This window comes from Lactuca virosa, chromosome 4, assembly GCF_052849685.1.
Source record: "Lactuca virosa cultivar CGN04683 chromosome 4, Lactuca_virosa_CGN04683_v6, whole genome shotgun sequence".
NCBI classification, from domain to species: domain Eukaryota; kingdom Viridiplantae; phylum Streptophyta; class Magnoliopsida; order Asterales; family Asteraceae; genus Lactuca; species Lactuca virosa.
In genome coordinates, this window is record NC_136429.1 from 299,881,632 (window position 1) to 299,908,535 (window position 26,904).

Consider the following 26,904-nt stretch of genomic DNA (forward strand, 5'->3'; position numbering starts at 1 on the left):
TATGAGCTTTAAGGTAACTTTATGGGGTGATCCTTACGGGGTCCTCCTATAATTGTACAAGGTACACAAGTTTGTATATATTTGAAGATTAAACAAACCTTCGAATAGGTGATCCTACCCCAACACTACAACCTTAAGAGGAATCGATAATGAAGCGTAGACCACAGATTCTAAGTCTATAAGATCTTGATTATATATAAAACCTTAGGAATATACCTTGCAAGATTATAGACCTATCCGCAAGGGTTTTTTAAGTTCTCACATAAGTTATTTATCTGGACTAAAATACTCCTATAGTATTCTAACTCTGAATGTACTTGTTCTGGTGTTCAGGTAAGTTTTAACACTGTTGCAACACCACATCATTCCCAAACACATGTCGGTCACATCTCGAATGAATATAGTTGATCAGGCTATATTGATCCTAGCTATGATTAATTAAATGTTCAGGTTGACGACAGTGCCCAACCTTTAAATACTTTAGTTATGTTCTCCTCGTCACACTAGTTCTATTATGTACATGTATAAGCAAGTAGGTATATTTTTATAACTTATAGTTATATTCTAAAAATATATCATTATCCAGAGCACAGAGCACTTAAGCCCCATTGTATTTATAGTTGTATATCTTTTATCGGTTGATATACTTAGTTTACTATAAACAATGCTCTGATACCAATCTGTCACACCCCAAAACCGGAACGGCGGAATCGTTCGGGGGTGGAGGACGTCATGTTTAGTATCACGAGATATGTATATGGTAAGCAAGTAATGAACAACCATTTCATTTCGAAAGAAATTGTTTACAATGTGTGTGTTCACAAAACATAGAATTCATACACAAATAACAAAACAAGACTTGAAGCTATAATGCTCCATCTTCTGAATCCCCAGCACGAGCACCTGTCTAATAGTCTCTTGAGAATACAAGTTATTTGAAAGAATTGATCAGCAATTAAGCTGGTGAGTTCATAAGATTTTAGTGATGTGAGTAAGTTGTAAGGTGTTGTTGAAAATGTATATGTAAAAATGGTGTAAGTTGTAAGTTCTGTTTTGAAAAGTTCGCCTGTTCCTCTATAAAATCATATATTTCCTACTTTGATGGAAGTTTAAGTAAAATGACACTACAACCCATTCTATGGGTACTAAGTGGGTACAATTTATATAAGACTCAGAGTAAACAAACAATCGATTGTGCGCATCTGCCTCAAGCTCACAACCAAACGAGGAACAAAAATTAAGGCGGATAGCACACATTCCATTGGTTGTTAGATCATCGTCATATATAACCCTGGTGTAATCACATGTTACTCATGGAGTTAGTTGTAATGTTTCCTTTATATCTAATGAAGAAGTTCTTTAAGAAAACCCTTATTTCTTATAGTAAAATAGTGACCACAGTGACTACTTTTATAATAGCTTAGTTTATACTACTATATATAATCTAATATCGGATAGAAAGTTAATTGAGCGAATCTGCCCTAAGCCAACAACCAAACAAGGAACAGGAAGTAAGGCGGAAAGCACACATCCAACTACCTACTGGGTATTAGTATTATATATAAACATGATGTATAAACTAAGGTATTAGAGAGTTACTCACCTAAGGTCTTTTAAATTGCACTGGTTTAATAAAATGGATTAAACCCTTTACTGGGAAGTTTCTAGTTTTGTATACCAAAAGTACTGAAAGTATGTTTTATACTAGAAAAACTGTGCTTTGACTCTGTGTCTTATAACCTAACCCATACCTGGTACCCTTATGATGACTTGATGTATACTAAGCATACATATATATAGAATCGGGTAGAAAATAGATTGGGTGAATTCGTTCAAAGCCCACAACCATACAAGGAACAGGAAATGAAGCGGAGAGCACACATCCTATTACCTGTCGGACCCTATTAGTATATATATATATATATATATATATATATATATATATATATATATATATATCCTGTGGTGTATACATTAAGGAATCATAAGGCTAGCATTATGGTCCTTATCTTTTAATCGTATCCTTCTACCAAGGCATCTTCTGTTATGAGCTAGACTCGACTGTTCCGTTTGTCGTTTGTAAGAATGTATATTTTCCCTAGTTTATAACTATCTTGACTCGAAAATAGTTTGAATTAGACTTTCAAGTGGTACCGTCACTTTGTGAAAGAAAAGGAAGTGTAAGTACACAGTTGTCGTTTATAATGACATGCGGATGTACTAATAACCTAAAAACGTATTTGTTTTATTACGGTTATAATATGAAGGCTAGAACCCTTACTATACGCTCTCCCTGTCAGGAGATTAGGGGAACTAAACACGACCTCTGCAAATTCTTGCAAGCCATGTAATTCACATTAAAGTATATGATCATGTATACCCAATGTAACTATCACCTTTTGTTTAAAACAATGAGTTAGTGATTCATTGGTATAATTAGATCCTGTATGTGTGTTCTCATGCTATAGCAACCTAACTTGTTTGTTCCGTATGGTATTGTTTGATTCTCTTCACTATATGTTCAGTATGGTATTGACTCTTTGTGTGCTTCATTGTACTAGAAGTAATGAATAGCATTCTCCTAAACTATACCTATTATAGCTTACTAATGTTCTACTTGGACTGTTACTGGAAAGACTCGTTTATCTACTAAGTTATGTTTGTACTTTAAAAACAAAGTTTTGTATAACTATACAGCAACATAACTTTTAAAAGAGTTTTTGAAATGTTTTAACAACTTATAAATAACGTAAGTAATCATTTTGAAATATGTTTATAACAAACATTTACACAATTATCATTGTGTTCAACTTGTGTCCCCCCCCTAAACAGTTAAAATAGTTAAAAGATTCATTACGGCGTATGAACTCACCTGATGTGGGTGATTCAAACGGGTATGCGTGTAAGGATTAGAAGTTCCACGAATGAAGTCCCGAGACACAATAGGTCCTAAATGACATATGAGGACACATATTGACATGAATATAGTGTTTATAAACAACTATATGAAGGGAAACACCTTTCGGGACTAGGAAACACCTTCCGGGACTAGGAAACACCTTGATTCAAGTGTTATAAGTACTAAGGATTGCATCTAAGGGTTGTAGGACCTTGTATTTGAGTTTCGGGTTCAAGGGGACACTCTTTTGGAGTTTACGGTTTTGTGACCATCAACCTTGGAGTTTACGGTCGTAAACCCATGAGTTTACGGCCGTAAACTCATGGTACTTTTACCATTTTGGGTTTTGAAGCCTCACAAGTCATACTAAGCATTCCTACTTCATGTCTAAGCCTTAGGAAATGATTAGGGCAACATTTCACCCCTTTATGGAGTTTACGGCCCATGGACCATTTATCCATGTGTTTATGGCCGTAAACCCATATGGCTTATGGTCTTTTTGATGCTTAAGGTCCTATACACTTCAGGGATGGGATCTAGACTAGTTTTCAAGGCTTGGTAAGGGACTAAGGCACATAATGGCCCCTTTATTAGGGTTTACGGTCCAAGAACATCTTGGACCGTAAACACCTTTGATCTTGAGTTCCTTTGTGTTTTCTATGTGATTAAGAAGTGTAACAGGTCTTATAACACACTAGGGTAAGAGTACTTACAATAGATTAGCTTGAAAGGGTGCCAAAAGTCCAAGAACACTAGTGTGTGTTCTTGGTGTTCTTGGTGAAACTAAGAACACTTGAAGATCTACACAAATGGAATGATTTCATGGATGAAATCATGTAGGATCACTTGAAGAAAACACTTACTTTCTTGAAGATTTTTGAAGAACTTTGGATGATACTTGAGAGAGAAATGGTTCTAGACTTGGAAATGTGAAAAAAAGTTAAAAATAAACTAAGTGTAACTTATATAGTCATTAGGGTTTACGGCCCTAATACCATTTGGGCCGTAAACTCCAAACTTTTCAAGTTTGTGGGACTTTATTGTTTCACAACAACTCCTAGGGCATCCTCTCTCCAGATCTATCTTGTAGTACTAACTTTAAAACACTCAGACTGATTCCTAAAAGCTTGAAAGTTAGCAGAAACAGTTCTGACTTCTATAGAAGTGAATGGTTGTACAGAATAGAAATTTCGGGTTGTCACAAAAACGAACAACACAACTACTTAACAAATAGCTGAAACATAAGCTTTCTCAGTTGCAGTTTTCTTCTTCTAGAAACTCAAATCTGTACACCACAAAAAAAAAATCCCAGATATATGAAGTTTGGAAGAAATTGAATGAATAGAAGTTAGTTTATTTCATTTATGAAATAATTACAATTTCATGGTAAAACTAAAGGAAAGTAACGTCTTAATTTTCCAATTGTGTATTTATTTTGAACTCTTGAAATGTTCAGAGTATCAAAACCCCACTGCTTACTGGACAAATTTTCAAATTATAATTCCCAACAGAAAATGGGAAAGTGTAATGCTATAAACGGATAAAATGGCTCATTGACCTATTATGTCAAGGCTAAGTGAAAGAGAAACAACCATATGTGAAAACTAACAAAAGTTGAGAAATGAGATTAAATTGGATCCATAGTTGAAAAAAAAACATAGCTTTTTAAGATTTTTTAGGAGTCATGATACTTTCTTTTTTGTTTAAAGTTTTAGGCTAATTATTGCTTTCAAAAGCTTATTAACACTATGACATAAATAAGTAAACAACCACAAATGTAACATAAGTAGTTGCGTTTCTGTTTTAGTATTTTTTCTGTCAAAGAGAGAAGCGTGGGATGTTTTTTTTTCATTTCTCCCCCCACCTTTTCCTGTTTTTGTTTCAACTCTAATTTTATTACACCCAAAGCATTGAGTAAGTACTTTTAGATTGTGGGTTATCAGGTTAAATGTATGTCTATTCTTATCTATTCTTATTTGATGTTATCCTACTACTGGATATAATTCATTCAAGTCATAGGGAAGCAATCAAGTCCTTCGTTTTATTTTTTTTAACCAAATATTGTAACTCAAACCCACATCCTTCACAAAAAAAAATACAAACCAAAACCTGAACTTGGAACACCTTCCTTTTACCCATAATCAAAACACATATATAGTGTGAATGAAAGACATTTTCTTAGCGAAGAACAGAAAAATGTGAACATAGATTTGAGTGGATAGGATGCAGGGGAGGTAGTTCCATAATAGAATCAAATGATACCTTCATTAGTAATACCTTCACTAATTCAGCCAGGTAAATGCTTCCTGGCTTTTCCTTTGCAACCCTCATCAAACCGAACCACCTCATTTTACATAGGCTGAAAGAAAAAGACATTTTTACCCTTGCTACATACACTTATAAATACATTGGTAATATAGTATTTGATAGACTAACCTTCACTGATGCTGTGCAACAGTTGTATTGTGTCCAGCTTACAATCTAATTTGAGATTCCATGTAAGCATAGCGTATGGCGAAATCTGCAATCGATCTCTTCAAATCCATAACAGCTCCTTCATATAAAACCCTTAATGACAGTAAAGTAGACAATTTGCCAAAATGGATTCCAATCATTCTTTATATTAAATTGGGTGTCTATTTGGGAAATGATGGAATTTCGTGGAAATTGGACTATAGCGACACCGTCTCGCTTCTTCTTGCCTCCCTCTTGATCTCTTCCAATCCCTATATGTTGGTGTAAACCAAAAACAAAGTGCCAACATCTAAAAAGATCGGGAAAGTTTATCGGAAAGGATTAGGAAGGTTTATCATTTCAACAAAAATCCAATAAAAACCTTTAAAAAATCATAAATCACATGTTAGCTAAAATATTTGGTGATGAAAAAAAAAAAGAGAAATAGTAAAGAAAAGTGAAGCAAACAGGTAGTAGATTTCAAGTTCACATCTTCCAATTAATATAGAAACAATAACATCCATGCTCATGAAGGTATGAGAAAACAATAACGATCAACTGACCTTTGGAAAGTAGCAAAGTAGATAAACGATTTGTATGTCTAAAGTGAAGAAGCTGACAGATGTAAAAAAACAAAAAAGCGATCAACAACACAGATGATTAACAATAGTACATTGAAGAAGAAAAAATGAAGACATTGAATAATGAAATGACATGGATGTTTAATAAAGAAATTAATCATACCTTTTTTATCGTGAACAGGTTTAATCAAAATCTAGAAAACAAAACCAAAGCAATCAAAATTAGAAACAGAAAGAATGGAACCATAGAAACATTAGGGTTTATTTGACCTTGGCGAGGATTTCCCACTGGTATTTGCAATTTGTATCATCGATAGCTGCAATCAAAACCTGGAAAACAAAACCAACGCAATCAAAATTAGAAACAAATAGAAAGGAATCATAGAAACTGGGATCCGCGTTTCACTCATGAAGCTGGTGACAGAGTAACAATCGATGAACTCTAGAAGCAGAACCTGGAAGAAAAGTTGTAAAAGAAATCCACTCAGCAAGCTGACCCGGGGTTCGGAACAAACAAATTTACTGAACACACATGGGTCGGATATTTTTGTTGATAAAATTAAAAATCTCATACCCTACCAATTGATAACTTAAGAATGAATTCGAAGAAACGATTTGAAGAAAGTCCTAACTGAAATCGGAGTTGATTTAGGAGCATACCTTGATTTTGGGAAACATTGAAGTGTGTAGAACGAATCGAACCAAAAGAAAATGTAGAAATTAGGGATTTTCCATTTTTCATCTACTTGCCAGCAGTGGCAAACCCCTCCGGCACCAGTGATGGCATGGGTGATGGTCGGCGATGTTGGTGGTGAGAATCGGTCGGCCGTCGATGTTCAATCATTACCAGAGATGTGGCGGTCACAAACCAATAATGGCAAGTATTCGACTTCGGGACCGCGTCTGGAGTGGCAAGAATGTGTCTGAAAGGGAATTGAATTATCTGAAGAAGAAATGAGAATTTTGGAGAGAAGAGGATATTTCTGAGAAAAGCTTCGATACCTATTGAAGCGGTGGAGGGATTTGAGCTGGTAACCCAGGTAGAAGCAAGTAACTCAAGGAACAGTAACCTGGTCAGGTACTGTTCCTAACTTTCATTTCCTTAATATATATATATATATATATATATATATATATATATATATATATATATTAATGTGCTTGCAGAATTTCACTTAACATTTAAGAGCACATGCAACCTAAATGATATATGTCTTAACACTTCGAATGTAACATGTTATGAACATAAAAGTATCTTGAACCCTAATGAATACCTAGTATAATCAAACAGAATAATTAGGGTTACATACCTTTGATTTGTTGTAGTAAACAAATCACATCAATCTCTTTCTTGAAAAACTTGGAAAGCAAGCACCAGAAATCTCGTGCCTCTAATGGCTCACACCTAAAACCTAGAACCCTAAAATGAAGAGGAGAGAGACATAAGAGATGTATAATGTTTGTTCCTAAGCCTTATGGGAAGAGTGTGAAAGAAATTGAGGCTATAAGGGGTCCTATTTATACTTTAGGTAAGTTAGGGACAAAGTAAGATTTGAATAATTAAATAATAAATTTAATCCCTATTCAAATCATTTCCTTATCTACATCTAGGAGGTTTCTAGAAACCCTAAGGAATCTCCTAAAACAGTCCACCCCTTGGATGATTCTAGAATTGCTTCTTTCGTTCAACTATTGAACAATTACAAATCATCATTTGCATCATTAAGTAATTCATTTTAGTCCCAAATTAATTCCAGATTAATTCTGATTAATAATTATTTAATTCTAAGTGATTTCTTTTTAATTTATTAATCATATAAATTAACAAATCAATTATATAACAATTGATCTCATGTTAATTAACATATCAATTATCTGTTTCCAATTAATATATTAATCACATAATATATTAACGTATTATTTATCTCTCTTTCTCCTAATATCATTTCTAGCTATTTCTGGTTATGAGGGCAACCCAATAGGAACTTTCCTAATACTTCAAGATTATATTAATTTAGTTATTGGCTTAGACAGCTAATCCAACAGTCTCCCACTTGGATACGTCTAAAACTAAATTACACGTATAACTTCTACTATAAATAGCAAAGTGTGTTTATCAAAGCAACTGTCGAAATCTAATCTGATCAGAGATTGGTTTCCCAAGATATCATATGGACATGATACATGGATCATAATCAATCTCCTAGTCCAAGATTCTGTTTCCCAATTTCTGATTTATGATGACTAGATTCAGACTACTAATTAAACACATCAATTCAGTCCGGGCAAGGCCTTGCACATGAATGTGAAAAAGAAATCAAAGAGGGCCCTAAAGATATCGCTTTTCCCGTTGGGGAAAAAGGAATGAATAATTTTCAACAAATATGCTTGTATATTTTACTCACCGAATCATGCATGATACTATGTTTTATAACATCACATTACGGATGCGTTTACCTAACACCAATGCACAATTGACTTGTAAATTACAACTTATATATCTCCATTTGAAGAATATAAGATATTATCATCATAGAATGACTCTTTATAGAATCCATGAAGTAATTCTATGAGTCTGGGCTTATCCAATACTCCAAATCCCCATTTACTAAGTATTCATGAACATTGTAACAATCTTATTGCGATTGCTAATCTCCATAGACAATCTACAATTCAATTCATGACAGTCTTAATTCACTACTTACTTCCAAAAGTATGAGCAACAATGGAATTCGAATAATCAAATTATTCAGGAAGTAAAACTTGTAAAGTGAAACACAATAATAAACTAATTAACTATGGTCTCAAACCTATTGAATATATAACTAATATCTATTAATTAATCACCATAATAATTATGACTTTATTCATTGTATAATGTTTCGAGTAATCAACTAACCACTTAAATTATATAACATCAGTCATGTCATGTTAAGCACATACATACTATGTCTCTCTATGGTCCTTCCTTTGTGAACAGATTAACTGGACACCATTCCAAGGATGTTCCTTTCACAATTCTAAATTCTTGTCATTATCTAAAATGTATTGGAATTCCAAACTTACATGCATTGACCTTCCGTCATGTCGAGGATTCAAAGTTACAGAGACTGAGCCAATGATATCACAAATGTTCTATTGGAACTTTGTTAGTAGAAACAATTCCATGGTAATGAAGTTTCAAATTCAAGGTACACTCCTCGAACACTTCTCTTGCATTAAATTTTCTTATTCACATGTAGGCTTAATAATCAACCCTCATTACGGAAACATGTCCATATTCCCATATGACCATAAATTTTGACTAAGAATTATCTCAATCTCAAACATGTCAATATGGTCCTATGTTGAACCATTTCAAGATGATATTCACATATGTCTATGACTAACTTCTATTAAACCATATGATCTAATCCTTTAGATTTGAAACAAAGTATGAGTGCCCTCTCCCTTAAGTCTATCATAGAGAAAAAATTCCCAAACTTTGAAGTTTGCAAATTTGAGAACATTGTTCCCTACGAACAGTATTGTCAACATGCAATACAGCATAACAGTTATACTCCCACTAACTCTGACATGTACCCATAAGTCAACTGGACGTCTAGAAATCAATACTATTGACTTTCTTACTCCAATACAGATTTCTTTTACGCGATGCTTCGATAAGTCTCCAGCTAGACTTCTTAAGCTTGTACACTTTCATTGGATAGCATATTTATGTGTTTAACCCCTTTCATCACTTATAGCTATAAGTCTTTGAAAGTTCAAACAATTCCTTGAAATTTCTCACAATTCGAAATATGAAGAGGGGTGTCATAATCATATTGTGAGTTTGAGAAAGAAATTAATAAACGCAATATCCATACTAATCTTTATCAGATCTTTATAATCTACTAGCGAAAGTGTTTCCCTCATAATCATTCTCATGAATTAGAGCAAAAAAATTTCCACCTAGATTTTATGGTGCATACTTTCCCATCCATGTGAATCTATCATTTTCAACCTACATTCATAACAAAAAGGTTTATGACAAAACCAAATTCAAGTTTAGCTTTCCTTGCATGGGTTAAACTTCACTTATTCTAAATTTCTTGCCCTTTAGTATCACAAGGACCTACCAGTGCTTCCGTGTTGTTAAGCATCTCACCCATATTGATCAATGTACTTTCACTGACCAACGTGTTTTTATTTGTAGGCAAATGAAAAACATAGAACTCATAAGCATTGTCGACTCAACTGGAAGGTGCAAAGAAATAAGAATGTGTAATTCAAACACGATTGGTTATCAACCTCAGGTCGCGTGCTAGTGATAACTAAAAGGTTTATTAATGGTTGACTCTTGAAACTCTCAAGATCAATACGACTACTACCGACTTCTTGACATATGAGTTTCTCTCAAAGAACATTCCTTTGACAAGCTAAAACAAATATTCAAAAGTTCGTGTGGATTCCCGAAAAATAGAATTGGTCTAATTTTGTTTTGACAAAAACATCACAATTCCAAATCTAAATGTACTAGAGTAAGAAAACATTATCACTCTACATTTCATGAGGTGTTATAAACCTTCTTAGTTTGAAATGAGTTTCTAGATACAATTTTTAGTAATTAGAGTATGGCTCTAAAACTTGATTTTGGAAATGAAGTATGACTCATCTCTTGATTGAACCATTTCAACAATACCCAATTCCTCTTCTTAGTCATACAATTGTACTAAGATCTTCCTCGAGGACCAATTGTGATATAATTCCACAATCATAAAGACGATCATAAAACATGATGCTTAAGTACTCTACTTTCCTTTCATAGATTGGAGAAACTTTTATCTTTCTACCTAATAGATTCTTATATTCGTTCTGATATTCTTTGAAACCCTTTTCTAAAGTAGTAGAATTTTGTTCAATCTTATGAACAAAAAACATATTTATTGAAATATAAGAAAATCATGGTGAATAGAGTTATCGTCCTTTGTGGTAGATCTAGAGAGTCCATATCAATTTGTACCAGATCCATTACTCATGCACTTTACTCACATAAATATGTGATCCATGAATTAGTTATAATTTTCCAATGAACAAGATTCTCATACACTATACAATGCAAATTGTACTACACCAAGTATCTCTGCAGATGGTGATGAGATTTCTTTTTACTTGGTCAATTATGATAATACCATACATGATATTATAAGAATAAAATCCACAATTAATATTTCTAATATTATAAACATAACCAACACTTTCATAAATGCCATTGCAAGGAAATAAGAATAAGGGAACCAAGATAAACCAAAATTTCACTTTTATTGAAAATAAACAAAAAAAAATTGGAACTTGTCCTTACAATGCATAAAATGAAAAAACCATGTTTCTAGACATCTCCTAAGAGTAATAGAAATTTATTATATTTTCCTATCTCCTAAGTAGTAGCTCCAAATTCTGATCATCGAACCATGTGACTGATGTCTATCTCTCACGATCAGATTTAGCTCAGTCTGATTAAGCTTCCTTCTTTCTCTTAGATCCAGAAATAACATAAAAATGTGATCATCACATTATGCATTAAGAGTCTATGAATAGGAACTTGTTAAAACAATGGAGTTAGATAATGGATGTACCTGAAGTAGAGTCACACAACTTGACTTCACTATCTCTGAGATCTCTCAGGTATTTGGGGAAACTTTGCAACCACTGTCCCTTTAATTGGTAATAGAAACAAATGGACTCTTTGGGGTTAACACATGGAACTATCTCAGAACTAGCCTTTCTCTTTACCATACGATCAAATTGTTTGACCTTAGCCGACCCCTTTCCATTGGGAAAAGAAATATTTTCTAGACCACCATTGTCACGATTATAAAATCCATGGAAACTTTGGAATCAGACCCTTTAAGCACGTTTGATGTGCTCTTAATCATTTCTGTTTCAGCAACAATCAACATTTGGGTTAGATCAATTAGGGTCACATCGATGTTCAGCACACAAATGTTCTCAATGAACTATTCATATGAATTTGGAAGAGAAAGAAGAACCAAATCAATGGACTACTCCCTTAGGAAAACGAGACCAATTTTATCCAACTTGTCATTGTACGATTTCATTTCCAGAACATGCGCACATACAGAATTTCCATCTTGATGTCTATATGCCAATATGGCTTGAGGAGTTTCGTATCTTTCCATTCGAGGAAAACGTGACATTGGGAGGGTCGCTCAAGGAGGAGGTGGAAGAGTTAAAGAAGCATGATGTCCAGTTCCACCATTTCTCGGAGAAGAGAAAACATTTTCATCTTGATTAGAAAGTGGAAGATCATCTTCAAAAGGAAGAGGAAAACTATTTCCAAAGGAATGAGGAAGATCATTATTATCTTCACTTGACATCTATAATGAGAGAAAATAGAATTCAAGTTAGTTGATTTTAATCATAAATTATTAACCCATAAATTTTATATTAAGGGTAGGATTCATATTTTCGATTCGAACTTTGAAAAGGGATGCCGTAGTCAAATTTGAATCTATTTTTGGTAGGTATGGCTTTTAACAATTTCAATCTTATTAAACTCCTAGATCTTTTGAGATTCATTGATTCTTATCAACGGCAAGCTTAATCTCAGATTATGCTCTCACTTTGTGACTGGGATGCCGAGGATCACAAACGAGATGTGAATAACCATGCAAACCCACTTGACAACCTTGATGTCTTGTATAATCTTACATTGATGTGACGGTTAGCCACATATGCTCCATTAATAATGATAAATTTCAAGATTTCCATCACAACTCTTTATAGTCCCTATTAGTATGCCAGTTAACCAAACATGCTCCAGTAACGACATATAAAGCATAATGTGGTGATTTCATGGATTAGTATACATTTCACATTTTCCTAAAGTAACTAGAGTGGAATTTTTTTAAATATAGTTTAGTTACTTTATATTATTATACTTATTAATGATATTACGTCTATCGAACCCATTCTGCTAACGACCAGCCACCAAACAAGAGAGCGGTGGGTGAGAGTGGATGGGCATTTTATAGGTCGTTTCCTTATACCCCTTATAGTTCAGCTTCGTGAATGAGGCATACTGGCGATTCGACTGACTTCTATTATACATATAGTAATATATATGAGACACACACACACACACACACACACACACACACACACATATATATATATATATATATATATATATATATATATATATATATATATATATATATATATGGGCGTATTTTAAAACATTTCAAAATACAAGGTTTAATCTTTTACTTATACAAATTGAACTTTTTAAATTAATTAAATTTAAACCAATATATAGATTTAATATTTACCTTTTAATTAAACATTTAATTATGTTGGGTCAAAATATGGTTTATACTTTGCTTTTCTAAGAAAATGTACTTTTCCGTAATTTTGTGGTTGTGTACGGCCGTACACGTGTGTACGGCCGCACACCCTGTGTATGGCCGTACACAGGGTGTCGGCTGTACACACGTGTACGGCTGGTGTCTCATATATATAGGGTGAGGAGTCATGTGAGTGTAAGGCTGGAGAAGGAAATCATATTGTAGAGAGAGAAACAAGAGAGAAAGAAGAGTGTGTGTTAGTGTGTGTGAATCTTGTATTTGGATCTCCATTCTAATCATCAAATAATACAAGATTCATCATCTTCTTCTTCTCCTTCTCTTCTTATTGTGATCTGGCATCATCCGTTTGATCGGGATTCCGCACCATCAAACGGATCTGATTGATACACGAGCAGATCAGGGACTTACAAGTGGTATCAGAGCTTGGATTGTATCAATCAGTTTTTCCAGATCCGGAGCTTATTTGATCTTATTTTGAAAAGATTTTTGCGTTTTTGGATAGATCTCTGAAAAATAAGGGGGTTTGTTCTTTGCATTTTTCATAAAAACGAGTTTTTGATCGAGTTTTAGAGCAAAAAAGGATGAAAAACGTCGTTTTTTCGCGAAGCAGTTGAAGGTGTGCGGCTGGTTGAAGGTGTACGGCTCGGAGTGTGCGGCTCGGGGTGTGCGGCTCGGAGTGTGCGGCTCGGGGTGTGCGGCTCGGAAGTGTGAGGCTCGGAGTGTGCGGCCCCGGTGTGCGTCTCAATCTCGTGTGCGGTCCAGCGTCTTCGCTTCGGTCTCGGTCAGCAGCAGTAGAAGTCCTCGCATCGCATATCTAAAGAAAGGTGAAACGCATTGGAGGTGTCGGGGACCGAAACCGGGTCTCATGCATCTTTACCTCCGCGTCTTACCAACTCAACTAGGCCGATTGTTGTCAGCTAAATGGTTTATTTAGAAAAGTTTATCGATATCCTTCATGTTTAAGTGGACCACAATACCGGCAATTGACCAGATCTATTCATGAAGGTGAAGGTACTGATAAACAAAGTTAAGATTGTCTCACAACTTTGATCCCAAATATTTTTGTTTTTGTTAAATTTGTTCATAGTTTTCCTATATGCACAAATTTAGGGGGAGAATTAAAAAAAAATCAAAAATCAAAAAAAAAAATCATAAAATTCAAAATCCAAAAATAGTGTTATTTCTATTTCATTTCTTGTTCAGAAAAATCAGAAAATCCAAAAATATTTTTGTTTCTGTTTTATTTTTCAGAAAATATGAAAAACCCAAAAATATTGTGTGCTAAAGTTTTCTTTTAGTTTTGTTTGTCTTGAAAAAATGAATTCAGATGTAGATGAGACTCATGGAGACTGTATCGAGATTTCTGAGCCAAAGCTTCATCCGTGATTATCGAAGAATTCTCATTCAAAGGAGCAAGAAATGAAGATTATTCTTTTAACATTCAATCTTTCAACTCCGGAAGCAAGGTGAAGCTGCACTTGAAGATTATGTGACGGATTGCATTGAAGCCTCCTCAATCAATCTGCCGCTATCTATGAACCTGCTGAAGTGATCCAAAAGATTCGTTCTCTCTGTTCTCTCTGAAGATTCTCAAGCTGAAAGCTCTATCTTTCAAGAATCAGTACATCAAGCCTCCTCACCCAATGTGCGTTCAGAGTCAAATCTTGAAGAAATGCCCAACTGCTCAAGATGAAGTCATTCATAGAAGATTCATATGTTCATCCTGATGCTGCGAAGAAATCAAAGATAAATGCTGAAGCCAAGCTCCAAATGAATATTAACAAGAAAAGCCAGCTACTTTTTAGGGGGAGTGTGTTGGGTCAGTTAGAAAAGAAAGCTATAAACTAAGGGGGGATTGTTGGGTCAAAATATGGTTTATACTTTGCTTTTCTAAGAAAATGTACTTTTCATTAATTTTGTGCCTGTGTACTGCCGCACACCTTGTGTATGGCCGTACACAGGGTGTGCGGCTGTACACACGTGTACGGCTGGTGTCTCATATATATAGGGTGAGGAGTCATGTAAGTGTAAGGCTGGAGAAGGAGAGCATATTGTAGAGAGAGAAACAAGAGAGAAAGAAGAGTGTGTGTTAGTGTGTGTGAATCTTGTATTTGGATCTCCATTCTAATCATCAAAAAATACAAGATTCATCATCTTCTTCTTCTCCTTCTCTTCTTATTGTGATCTGGCATCATCCGTTTGATCGGGATTCCGCACCATCAAACGGATCTGATTGATACACGAGCAGATCAGGGACTTACAAATTAAATCAGTAATAAGCTCCATAAGGATAATATTAATTAATACTGTATATAATAATTATCAAGTATAAGGATATCTCCTAACATTTAGGGTTTTAATTAATTATCTAATATAGGCAAACCTCAAATTATGGCAGATATTGAAACAAATAATTACCAATTAACAACCACAAATCATATTAGGCAAGAAAATCTGAAAAACTGGATCTAGCATATCTCATGTCGTAATAAGCAGATAGTCACGATGTGAGAAATAGTGTTTCTCAAAAAAAACAATTTTGGTCAGTTCGTCTAATATACAGACAATGTTAGACACACTAAGGCTCAGATACCACTGATGGGTTTTACTAATTAGAGTAACAATGTGCTTGCATAATTTCAGTCAACATTTAAGAGCACATGCAACCTAAATGATCTATGTCTTAACACTTTGAATGTAACATGCTGTGAACAACAAAATAACTTGAACGCTAATGAATCCCTAGTATAATCAAATAGAATAATTAGGGTTACATAAATTTTATTTTATCAAGAAAACAAATCACTTCAATATGCTTCTTGAAAAACTTGGAAAGCAAGCACCAGAAATCTCGTGTCTCTAATGGCTTACACCCAAAACCTAGAAACCCTAGAATGATAAAGAGAGAGAGAGAGAGAGAGAGAGAGAGAGAGAGAGAGAGAAAGAGAGATATGAGGGGTATAATTTTCATTCCTAAGCCTCATGGGAAGATCATGAACGAACTTAAGCCTATAAGGGCTCCTATTTATAGTTTAGGTAACTTATGGACAACAAAATATTTGAATACTTAAATAATAGATTTAATCCCTATTCAAATCATTTCCTTATCTGCATCCAGGAGGCTTCTCGAAACCCTAAGGAGGCTTCAAAAACCGTCCACCCATTGGATGATTCTACAATTGCTTCTTTTGTTCAACTATTGAACAATTCTAGTGAAGAAAATCGAATTATGAATAGCATCAAAGATGAATTCGATTTCTAGAATCCAAACACTCAATAACACGAAGATCAAAACTCAAAATGAAGAATCACCAAATCTAGAAAGCCATCAAGGGTCAATTCTTGATCCAATGAAGAACATCCGCACTGATACCAATTGTAGTGGTGTTGATTATGATGACATGTGCGGAATTAGAAAAGATATTGTGAATCATCATACAAACTCAAGAACACATAAAGTAAATAAATATGGGTTTAGCTCTTATTAGTATTGATAGAAAGAGTACAAATGGGTCTTGCAATTTCTCTCTCTAAACTAATGATCTCAAAGTGTTCATTACATAAATGAGTGTCACTCACTTCCTATTTATAGGAAAGACAACTCATCACACAATACAAGTGGGTAAAGCACAAATACATCCAAGAGTGACTTTGCACCCTAACACCTTTGGGACACATTGGCTACGCCCAATCCCCACTCGGATGTACCGAGTCCTACCATGTATAATCCTGAATACGTGAGGGAAACCACTAGACTCTACCTGCCTACTACTACTCGCATAAACAACACATAGCACACACGAGCTAAAGTAAAGAGAATATAACACAACAAAGTGTAGTGAGGAACTCACCTCCAAACGCAACGCAACCTCCCAAGCAACCTAGAACTCACTCACACCTGATTTCCCTTCACACTTCCTAATGATAATAAATTGAGTTGAGTTTAGTTAATAACTTGCCCTAATTTAGCAAATATACTAATGAGTAAAATTCCATATTTCTACATAAAAATAAGGGTCTATTCGGACCTGTTTTGCCAACCTTAACCTCCATAACTTTCAAAACTAAATTAGTTGGAGATGGATTAGGTTCTTATCTTTAAAATTAGTATTCGAACACCTCTATAAGAATTGTCTACACTCTATGGCGAATTTTACAAAACTCCCTCGCATAGCAGTTCATTCCGGTCCAGTCTGGCTAAATGGTCGTGTTTATCCTAACTAGAGGCATTTTTAGATTTCAGTCAAAACTAATGAAGTGTAGAGAACTCATATAAGCAACTTTGTGCACTTATTTTGTCACACCCCCGGACCAGGACGGAGGAAACGTCCCGAGGTGGGTGACTTCATTATACAGTATCATAACAGTTGCATATAAATGAAACATAGCAAATCCAAACATCATACATCAATATAACAAGCTTACATAGTTTTACATCATGTTCATGTTCCCAAAGTTTACAAAAGAAGTATCAGTAAGCAAATCCAAAATATAGCAAAATAATCTTGAGTCCGCGATCCACAACCTGCTTATTGGTTTCCTGAGAATACAAGTCGTTTGAAAAGCGTCAACATAAAATATGTTGGTGAGTTCATAAGCATTTTTGTATTAAACTTTGATGATAGTTTAGAAATCCAGAAAATCCGATATTTTCTTATCCAAAACAGTTGTATGACTTGTTTTAAACTCGAGTATAGTTACATGTGTGTCTTAGTTAGTCGTTTTCAAAATCGTATATAATTGTTTACTCCAGAAAATCCTATATTTTCTGATGTTTAAAATAGTTGCTTTGAAAACCATAACACTTGTGTAGAAAAGTTTCTTTTGTACAAACCAAAACATAGTTGTTTGTAAGCCAATAGTGAAATCTGTATAAATACATTTCTGATATATTTTAGTGAGTCGTTATAACCATATTAATACGACAGAGTGCCCGTTATGACGTTCTTCAGGCGTCAGTTTCGTTTAAGACATTTGTCACCCTAGACTGGCCGGTCTACCTGTAGCGAACAGCGAAGGTGCGGGGTGTCAACCCCGTATAGATCTATACACAAATTCATGCTCTCCCTCCAGGAGACTCTAGTTATAACTCTTACAGGACTTAAAGTGTACAATATTGTATTAATATATGTACTGTGAAGATTTGTCTGACTAGAATACTAACCGATCTTTGACCAAATCGTGAAAATCATTGTTTACTAAATAAATAAATAATAGTAGTTGTAGTCGTAACTAGATATTTTGTTTTGTTAGTTTCGTTTGTTGGAATCAATCCACTTTGAAATATTTATCAAAATGACCCAATATTATCAAAGTCGGCAAACAACCCCTTTTTCTTTATAAAATACTATGTGTGACTCAATTTGTCGGAAAGTGCCAAGCTACAGTTTATATATAGCTTTGACTTGTGTGACTGTATGACAGCAGCTTTATGACATGCAAATTTTTCTATCATAAAGGCTCCATTTGTGTATTTCCTTGGTGAAATTATTTATCAAATATTTATAAATAATCCCTAATAGTTTGCAAATAGTCACAAAGTTCCCATTTTCGAAAATTACTAGAAATAGTGTCAACTTATCAAGGTCCCTTATTGTAACTTTTATCGCTAGACATGAATGCATAGATAAAGGGGTTACGTTTGACACACCCAATAGTTGGGAGGCTCTTTTGTACACAAAGTATCCTCTGTTCTTTATGAATTTGTGAGATCTTACGTTCATGAGAATATTACGAAAATAATAATTTAATAATATTTCACACACACACATACAAACATACGTATACATGCAATTATTCAAGTATTTAGTCAAGATTTGACTTGTAGTCTCCCCCAAAAACATTAAAAATTTAGGAGAAGGTGGGGTATGAAGCTTACCTTGATTAGCTTGCTGGGATTTGAAGAGATGATAAGGAGCTTCCAAGTTCCAACAATTGAAAGGTTCTTTGAACTTTAAAATATCCTAAGAATAATTCTATGTGTAAATATAAGAAAGTCTTAGGAATAATGTGAAGGATCACTAGTAAAAGAGGATGAACACTTACAAAAATTCTAGGAATTTTCCTTGAAGAGGTGAGGCTTGGAGCTTGAAGGAGTTGAGAGGATTCTTAGGAGTTTACTGGATGTGGAAGTGAGAAGTGGAATAAGGGAGAAGGAGATTCACGTATTCCAGATGGAGAGGATAAAAAGGTGACTTTGACCTTTGCTTGGAGGGCTGGTGGGTAAAGCTGATTATCTAAGGATAATGTGTGTTTAACTGGGATTTGTATGGGAAATGGGGCTTTTACATCACATCACAAAGTCAAACCCCCTTTATCTTCTTAGGATCCCTTAAAAAGATCTTGGATTTTATTTTATATAAATATGTTCAAAATAATTAAATTTTGCATAAAATAGGGGTTTAAGGGGTTTAAAACATGAAAATTATAAGTTTGAAAGAATTCCCGACGTCATACTGCCTTAAAAATGATGAAAAAGTCCAAAAATGACAAAACTTCGGAGTGTAGTCCGGAACCTGCGAGGGTCCAGAGTCAGATCCAAAATTTCGGAGTCATTCACAAAGATCTGAGTCAACAGGAGAGTTCCGGAGGGAAATCTCGGATTCCGAAGACGCATGTGAGATCCGGAGGTCCGGACTGGAGGCGCGAAGTGGGCAGGGTATTCCGAAGCGGCTAGTCTTCCGGATGAGAGGCTTATTCTGGAGTCACCCTTCCGGGCTTGCGAGATTGTCCAAAGCAACTACGGCATTCCGGAATTCATCAGAAGTTCCGAAATAGAGAGGGGTTCCAGCCTAAGAGGGTTCCGGACCAAGAGGATCCTTTTGGGTTTTCTCCTCCAGTTTTGGGCTGTTTTCGACTGAGGAAGGTCCATAGAGAGATTTGGGAGAGATTTCACATACTTGGAGAGATTTGGGAGAGATTTCACATACTTGGAGAGATTTCATATTCTTGGAGAGATTTGGGAGGTATTTCACATACTTGGAGAGATTTGGAAGAGAGAGAGATATAGTGGGAGAGATTGAGAGAGACTTTGTCGGGAGCCTTTATTAATATTTTTCTTCGTTGTTCAAAGACCGTAGACTTAGTTATTTCCTATTTTGAGTGCTAAACACTCCCGAAGGGCACTTAATAGTACTTTATAGAGCTGTTACTTCCCTAAATCAGATTAGGGTTTTAAATTTTGAGCATTTGAAACTTTCAAGTGTTACTTTGTATTAAGATTTAGAGCCAAACATTAGTAAGCATAAAGTAATCTCTAACATGTTAGCACTAATTGAGTTGACCAGTTAATCCCGTTGGCCTTGAGTTGAACTTTGACTTGACCAGAAGTTTGCCGGTTGTCACAGATTTCGACAAAAAAAGGTTTTCCACGACTGAGATATGATTTTTCAAAGATCTGGATAGACTAGGGAATTTCCATAAATTCACAACTTTGGCTTTTTTAGAGTTAATTAGCTTCTTAACCCATTAAGAAGCAATCCAAAATGGCTTATTTTCTGAAAATAAGTTATTAAAAGAAGTTACAATCCATTGAGTCAAAATGTCATTAAAAGTTCCAATCCCAAAATCCAAAGTAAATAGCTTTTTCGAGAAACAAAGTAGATTGCCAAAATTAGGATTTGACAACTAGGGTTAGGGTTTAAGCGACTCAACCCATTAAGTACCAAATTTGATTAAGATCTTTAATGTGTGTAACACATCAGCTCTAAGTCTTATTGGAATTTTCAAGCAATGAGAAAGAAATCATACCAAGATTGTTGAGATTGAAAGCTTCATACATCAATATATGTCTTGGGAACTTGGTCTCCAAATTTATTCCATGATCGACGACATGTAACTCGAGCTCGAGTCATTGAATTTAAGATTCCAACGGTCACTACATCAATATATGTCTTGGGAACTTGGTCTCCAAATTTCATGCAGATCCAACGGTTCCATCCCCGGGGATCGTCCGAACACTATTGCATGGTCTTCAAAAACTGGGAATTCCGAAAATTCTCCAACTTGGAGTCATTTCCCTTTGCCTCCTCTTTGATCAAAGTCTTTAACAAGGAAAGGCTAGGGTTTTTAAGTTTTATATTATTTCACGATCTACCTTGGCTTCCTTTGATCCCTATGGTTCCAAACGTTTACACTTAGGTCCTCATCCTTAATTCCTTAGCAAATTTAACATATTTCTTTAATATTATCTCTTTCTAACCCCTCATATATACCCTGTATAAAATAATATGAATCCTTAAAATCATATTATTACTTTCAACCTGAAAATAATAACCATTAACATCATAAATCAATTTCTCCAATAATTAACGATTTTAAAATATAAAACAGAAAATGGGGTGTTACGTACTCCACTCCATACTCGGGAAGGAAACCAAATCGTTCCTGCTGATCTTCAAACTCGCTTGCCTGTTAATAACATAATTTTACAAACATTTGTTCCGAGACGGATTGATTAGCGACAAATATAAAAGTATCGTGGTGATCCATAAAAAAATTTGTGGGATTAGCAACATATTTTAGTAAATTTAAATATGTACCAATTTGTCGGTAAATTTGAAATTTTTTTTTAAATAATTTAGACGATTATCGAAAGAGTATACTAATTCAAAAAACCCATTGGTAATGCGTAATGTTTGCTTATTTTCAACTTTTTAAATTTAAATATATTAAATGAATTTTCTTAATATTATAATTATTAATGTTAATAATAATATTCATTATTATTATTATTATTTTTAATCTTAATAGTGTACTTTGGCTCTTAATTTCCCAGGCGTTTTATAAACCGTGTATTTTTGTTGCTTCAAAAATTTGCCACTATTTTCTGGTGCTTGTCAATATTGGTCCCTTATTTCTACCTCTTATTGGAATTTTCCAAGCAACGAGAAAGAAATCATACCTAGGTTGTTGAAATTGAAAGTTTCATACAAGCCTTGCACCTAAAAGGATTTCACCAATAACCCTAAAACTTATGCCATGATGGATGACTTGTAACTCGAGCGCGAATACTTGAATTTAAGATTCCAACGGTCACAACATCAATATATGTCTTGGGAACCTGGTCTCCAAATTTCTTGCAGATCCAACGGTTCCATCCCCGGGGATCGTCCGAACACTATTGCATGGTCTTCAAAAACTGGGAATTCTGAAAATTCTCCAACATGGAGTCATTTCCCTTTGCCTCCTCTTTGATCAAAGTCTTTAACAAGGAAAGGCTAGGGTTTTTAAGTTTTATATTATTTCACGATCCACCTTGGGTTCCGTTGATCCCTATGGTTCCAAACCTTTACACTTAGGTCCTCATCCTTAATTCCTTAGCAAATTTAACATATGTCTTTAATATTATATTTTTCTAACCACTCATATATACCTTGTATAAAATATTATGAATCCTTAAAATCATATTATTACTTTCAACCTGAAAATAATAACCATTAACATTATAAATCAATTTCTTCTATGGTTAACGATTTTAAAATATAAAACAGAAAATGGGGTGTTACATACTCCACCCCATGCTCGGGAAGGAAACCAAATCGGTCATGTAGATCTGAAAACTTGCTTACCTGTTATTAATTTTACAAACATTTGTTCCGAGACGGATTGATTAGCGACAAATATAAAATTACCGTGGTGATCCATAAAAAATTTGCTGGATTAGCCACGTATTTTAGTAAATTTAAATATGTACCAATTTGTTGGTGAATTTGAAAATTTTCTTTTAAATAATTAGACGATTATCGACAGAGTATACTACTTCAAAAAATCCATTGGTAATGCGTAAAGTTTGCTTATTTTCAAATTTTTAAATATATTAAATGAATTTTCTTATTATTATAATTATTAATGTTAATAATAATATTCATTATTATTATTGTTATGTTTAATCTTTACAGTGTACTTTGGCTCTTAATTTCCCAGGCGTTTTATGAACCGTGTATTTTTGCTGCTTCAAATTTTGTCATAATTGTGTGGTGCTTGTCAATATTGGTTCCCTATTTGTACCTATTATTGGAATTTTCCAAGCAATGAGACAGAAATTATACCGACGTTGTTGAGATTGAAAGTTTCATACAAGCCTTGCACCAAAAACAATTTCGACAACAGCCCTAAAAGTTATGCCATGATCGACGACATGTAACTCGAGCTCGAGTCCATGAATTTAAGATTCCATCAGTCACAACTTCAATATATGTCTTGGGAACCTGCTCTCCATATTTTCTGCAGATCCAATGGTTCAGTACCCGGGGATCGTCAGAACACTATTGCATGGTCTTCAAAATCTAGGAATTCCGAAAATTCTCCACCTTGGAGCCGTTTCCCTTTGCCTCATCTTTGATCACAGTCTTTCATAGGGAATGGCTAGGGTTTTTAAGTTTTTCGTTATTTGATGATCCACATTGGCTTCCTTTGATTCACATGGTTCCAAACCTTTACACTTAGGTCCTCATCCTTAATTCCTTAGCACATTTAACAAGTTTCTTTAATATTATCTCTTTCTAACCCCTCATATTTACCTTGTATAAAATAAAATGAATTCTTAAAATCATATTATTACTTTCAACGTGAAAATAATAACCATTAACATTATAAATCAATTTATCCGATAATTAACGATTTTAAAATATAAAACAAAAAATGGGGTGTTACATACTCCACCCCATGCTCCGGAAGGAAACCAAATCGGTCATGTAGATCTGCAAACTCGCTTACCTTTTAATAACATAATTTTACAAACATTTGTTCCGATACGAATTGGTTAGCTACAAATATAAAAGTATTGTGGTGATCCATAAAAAAAAATTTGTGGGATTAGCAACATATTTTAGTAAATTCAAATATGCACCAATTTGTTTGTAAATTTGTAAATTTTCTTTTAAATAATTTAGACGATTATCGACAGAGTATACTAATTCAAAATATCCATTGGTAATGCGTAAAGTTTTCTTATTTTCAACTTTTTAAATTTAAATATATTAAATGAATTTTCTTGATATTATAATTATTAATGTTAATAATAATATTCATTATTGTTATTATTATTATTATTATTATTATGATTATTATTATTATTATTTATAATCTTGATAGTGTCTTTGGCTCTTAATTTCCCAGACGTTTTATGAACCATGTATTTTTGCTGCTTCAAAAATTTGACACTATTTTTGTGGTGCTTGTTAATATTGGTCCCCTATTTTTACCTCCTTTTGATTTAATGAAATTAAGCAGAACCAACTATATTCAATAAAGAGATTACACACATACAATCGATTATATGTGTTTTGAGCAAATGGGTATTGAAGCCCTCCGTTCAACCCTTAAATCAAACTTCCTCTACATCTTGGATTAGAAGTGGTCAATTGTTTTTGTGTTTTCGGTGACCGCAAAAGAACAATTCACCGGGGACGAAAGAGACACATAAAGAGAGTGAAGGTGAGTACAACCTGTGTTCTTCGATTTTGGTTGTTAGGTAAACTCTGGCTCTGTTGATTTATGCCTTTTTCAGTACGAACTGATTAATTTGAGGTTAAATAGGGTTTTTTTTCGAATATTGTAGGAGTAGGCAGTAGCTAAATTGAACACCGAAATATGGAAAGTCACAGGTCAGGCGGAAGGATGGCAATCATGAATCCACTTCCATCGCTACCTAAAAAAAGCATAGAATTAAACCACAGGCATATATATCTCTCTATTCACAATCATGTTCCATGTTCGAAACTTGCTCCCTAGTCCTTAGGATCTCTCAGTGATTTCTCTAGTGCATACCCCACCGACTTTGGTAATTATTGCTTCTACTCATACATATTTTTGTTCATGCAAGCCATTTCCTCTACAACTTTTAGAAAATCGGCCAAACAGGCCAAGTAGTATCTAACGTCTTAACGTTTCATCCCGTACATCCAATAACTATGATCCATCTATAATTCAATATATATATATATATATATATATATATATATATATATATATATATATATATATATATATATATATATATATATATATATATATATATATATATGTGTGTGTGTGTGTGTGTGTGTGTATGTTCAAATGAGAACAATTTTGGACCACCTATTAAAAATTTTCAATTTCATTAAAAAAAAATAAATAAAAGAAATGTAATATCTCAATACTCCTATATCCTACTCACTCTGTTATAATCCTCCCTAGTCTCATAACTCCCATGACCAAAACGGACGACACACCGGCTGAACGCTGAGTCTTCGCTTCATATCTTCTAGTAACGTCCTTTCTTTACCTCCGTTCGTTCGCTTGTCGGAAATCATCTTTACTTGCCTCTCCTCTTCCTGAACCACCTCCCTCTGCCACTTCTCTTACTGAACTGCCGCCCTGAACCACCTCCTTGAGTCAGCCAGAAAAGCATCTCGTAAGAAAACTACCTTGTAGAAAATAACCTACTTCAGTCACCGGATATGGATTTAAAGTTAAAGGCCTCTACATCTGGTTTCTGATCTCCACAAAACAGATCACGAATCCCGAGAAATGTCCATCGGCGATCTTTGGACCCTCGCAGTTGTTCTTCTCGTTAACATTTACATAGTGATGGATGTCACCACATAGAATTGGACTATTCACACATCGATTATAGGTTCGATTGTGATAACGATTATTTTTGTAATCATCACCAGCACTATCTCAATTGTTTTTTATCTTGTAAGTGTCGTTTTAATGTGTATTTGCTTGATTGAAATCGTGGTGGCTTCCTTGATTCCTTGATTTCTTCTGAAAACATTATTGCAATATTAGACAACTATTAAAACTATAAAATCTCAATCGTCTCAATGACCTTTACATGTGGATTACAAATGAATAAAGTTAAATATAATATATGGTTTTAATGTTATTTATAGTTGTTATGATTAATTAATTGTTCACGTAATATTTCAATTTATGTCATTGTAGTTACATAAAACAAAAAACATTGAAAATGTTACTTTTAACTAGTGTCGTTGTAAGTTATTTTTAAACTAATTATTTGGAAACTTTTAATGATTATAAAATAGTTTTAGAAATTTTTTAGTTAATTTGGGATTATAATTTATGTTTTGTATTTAACACTACCGTTTATGACTTTTAACTATTTAAAAAATAATATTTAAATTTTCTTTTAAGATTAATTGAAATTTCGATTTTAGTTAACCCTTAATGCTATATTTAATTAATAATTTAAGTATTTTATAGAAACTATTCAAAAGCTGTGACTCGAAAATGATAATGATTCACATATAACTTGTCCAAACTAATAAGTTAAACATAATATGTTAAAGTAAAATATATTATTTTAATATTAAAATTTAGTTAATTTAGAATTATAATCTAGGTTCTGCACTTATTTAATATTATCAACTAATTTATAATCATTATTAAAAAATTTAAAAGTAATAGAATTTTAAATGGATGTGGTGAAAGGAAAAAATTTATCTTTTATAATATAATATAGATATATTGACAAATATTTCTGGTGACACTATCATATGAAAGGGGATCCGTAGATAACTCATATATAAACTTAATTGTGACAATGAAAAATTATCATGTGGAAACTCATCCATACACAACACATATATAAACCAGA

General features: G+C 33.9%; 1 long non-coding RNA gene across 1 annotated transcript; it reads right to left on the minus strand.

Annotated features, from left to right (window-relative positions):
- Positions 1-4,920: 4,920 nt before the first annotated feature.
- Positions 4,921-6,959, minus strand: LOC145108427 (uncharacterized). Its single transcript, XR_013708264.1, has 6 exons — positions 6,595-6,959; positions 6,205-6,389; positions 6,098-6,128; positions 5,917-5,968; positions 5,336-5,663; positions 4,921-5,258 (listed from the first exon to the last, which is right to left on the minus strand). It is a non-coding gene; the product is annotated as an uncharacterized LOC145108427 (long non-coding RNA).
- Positions 6,960-26,904: the final 19,945 nt, after the last annotated feature.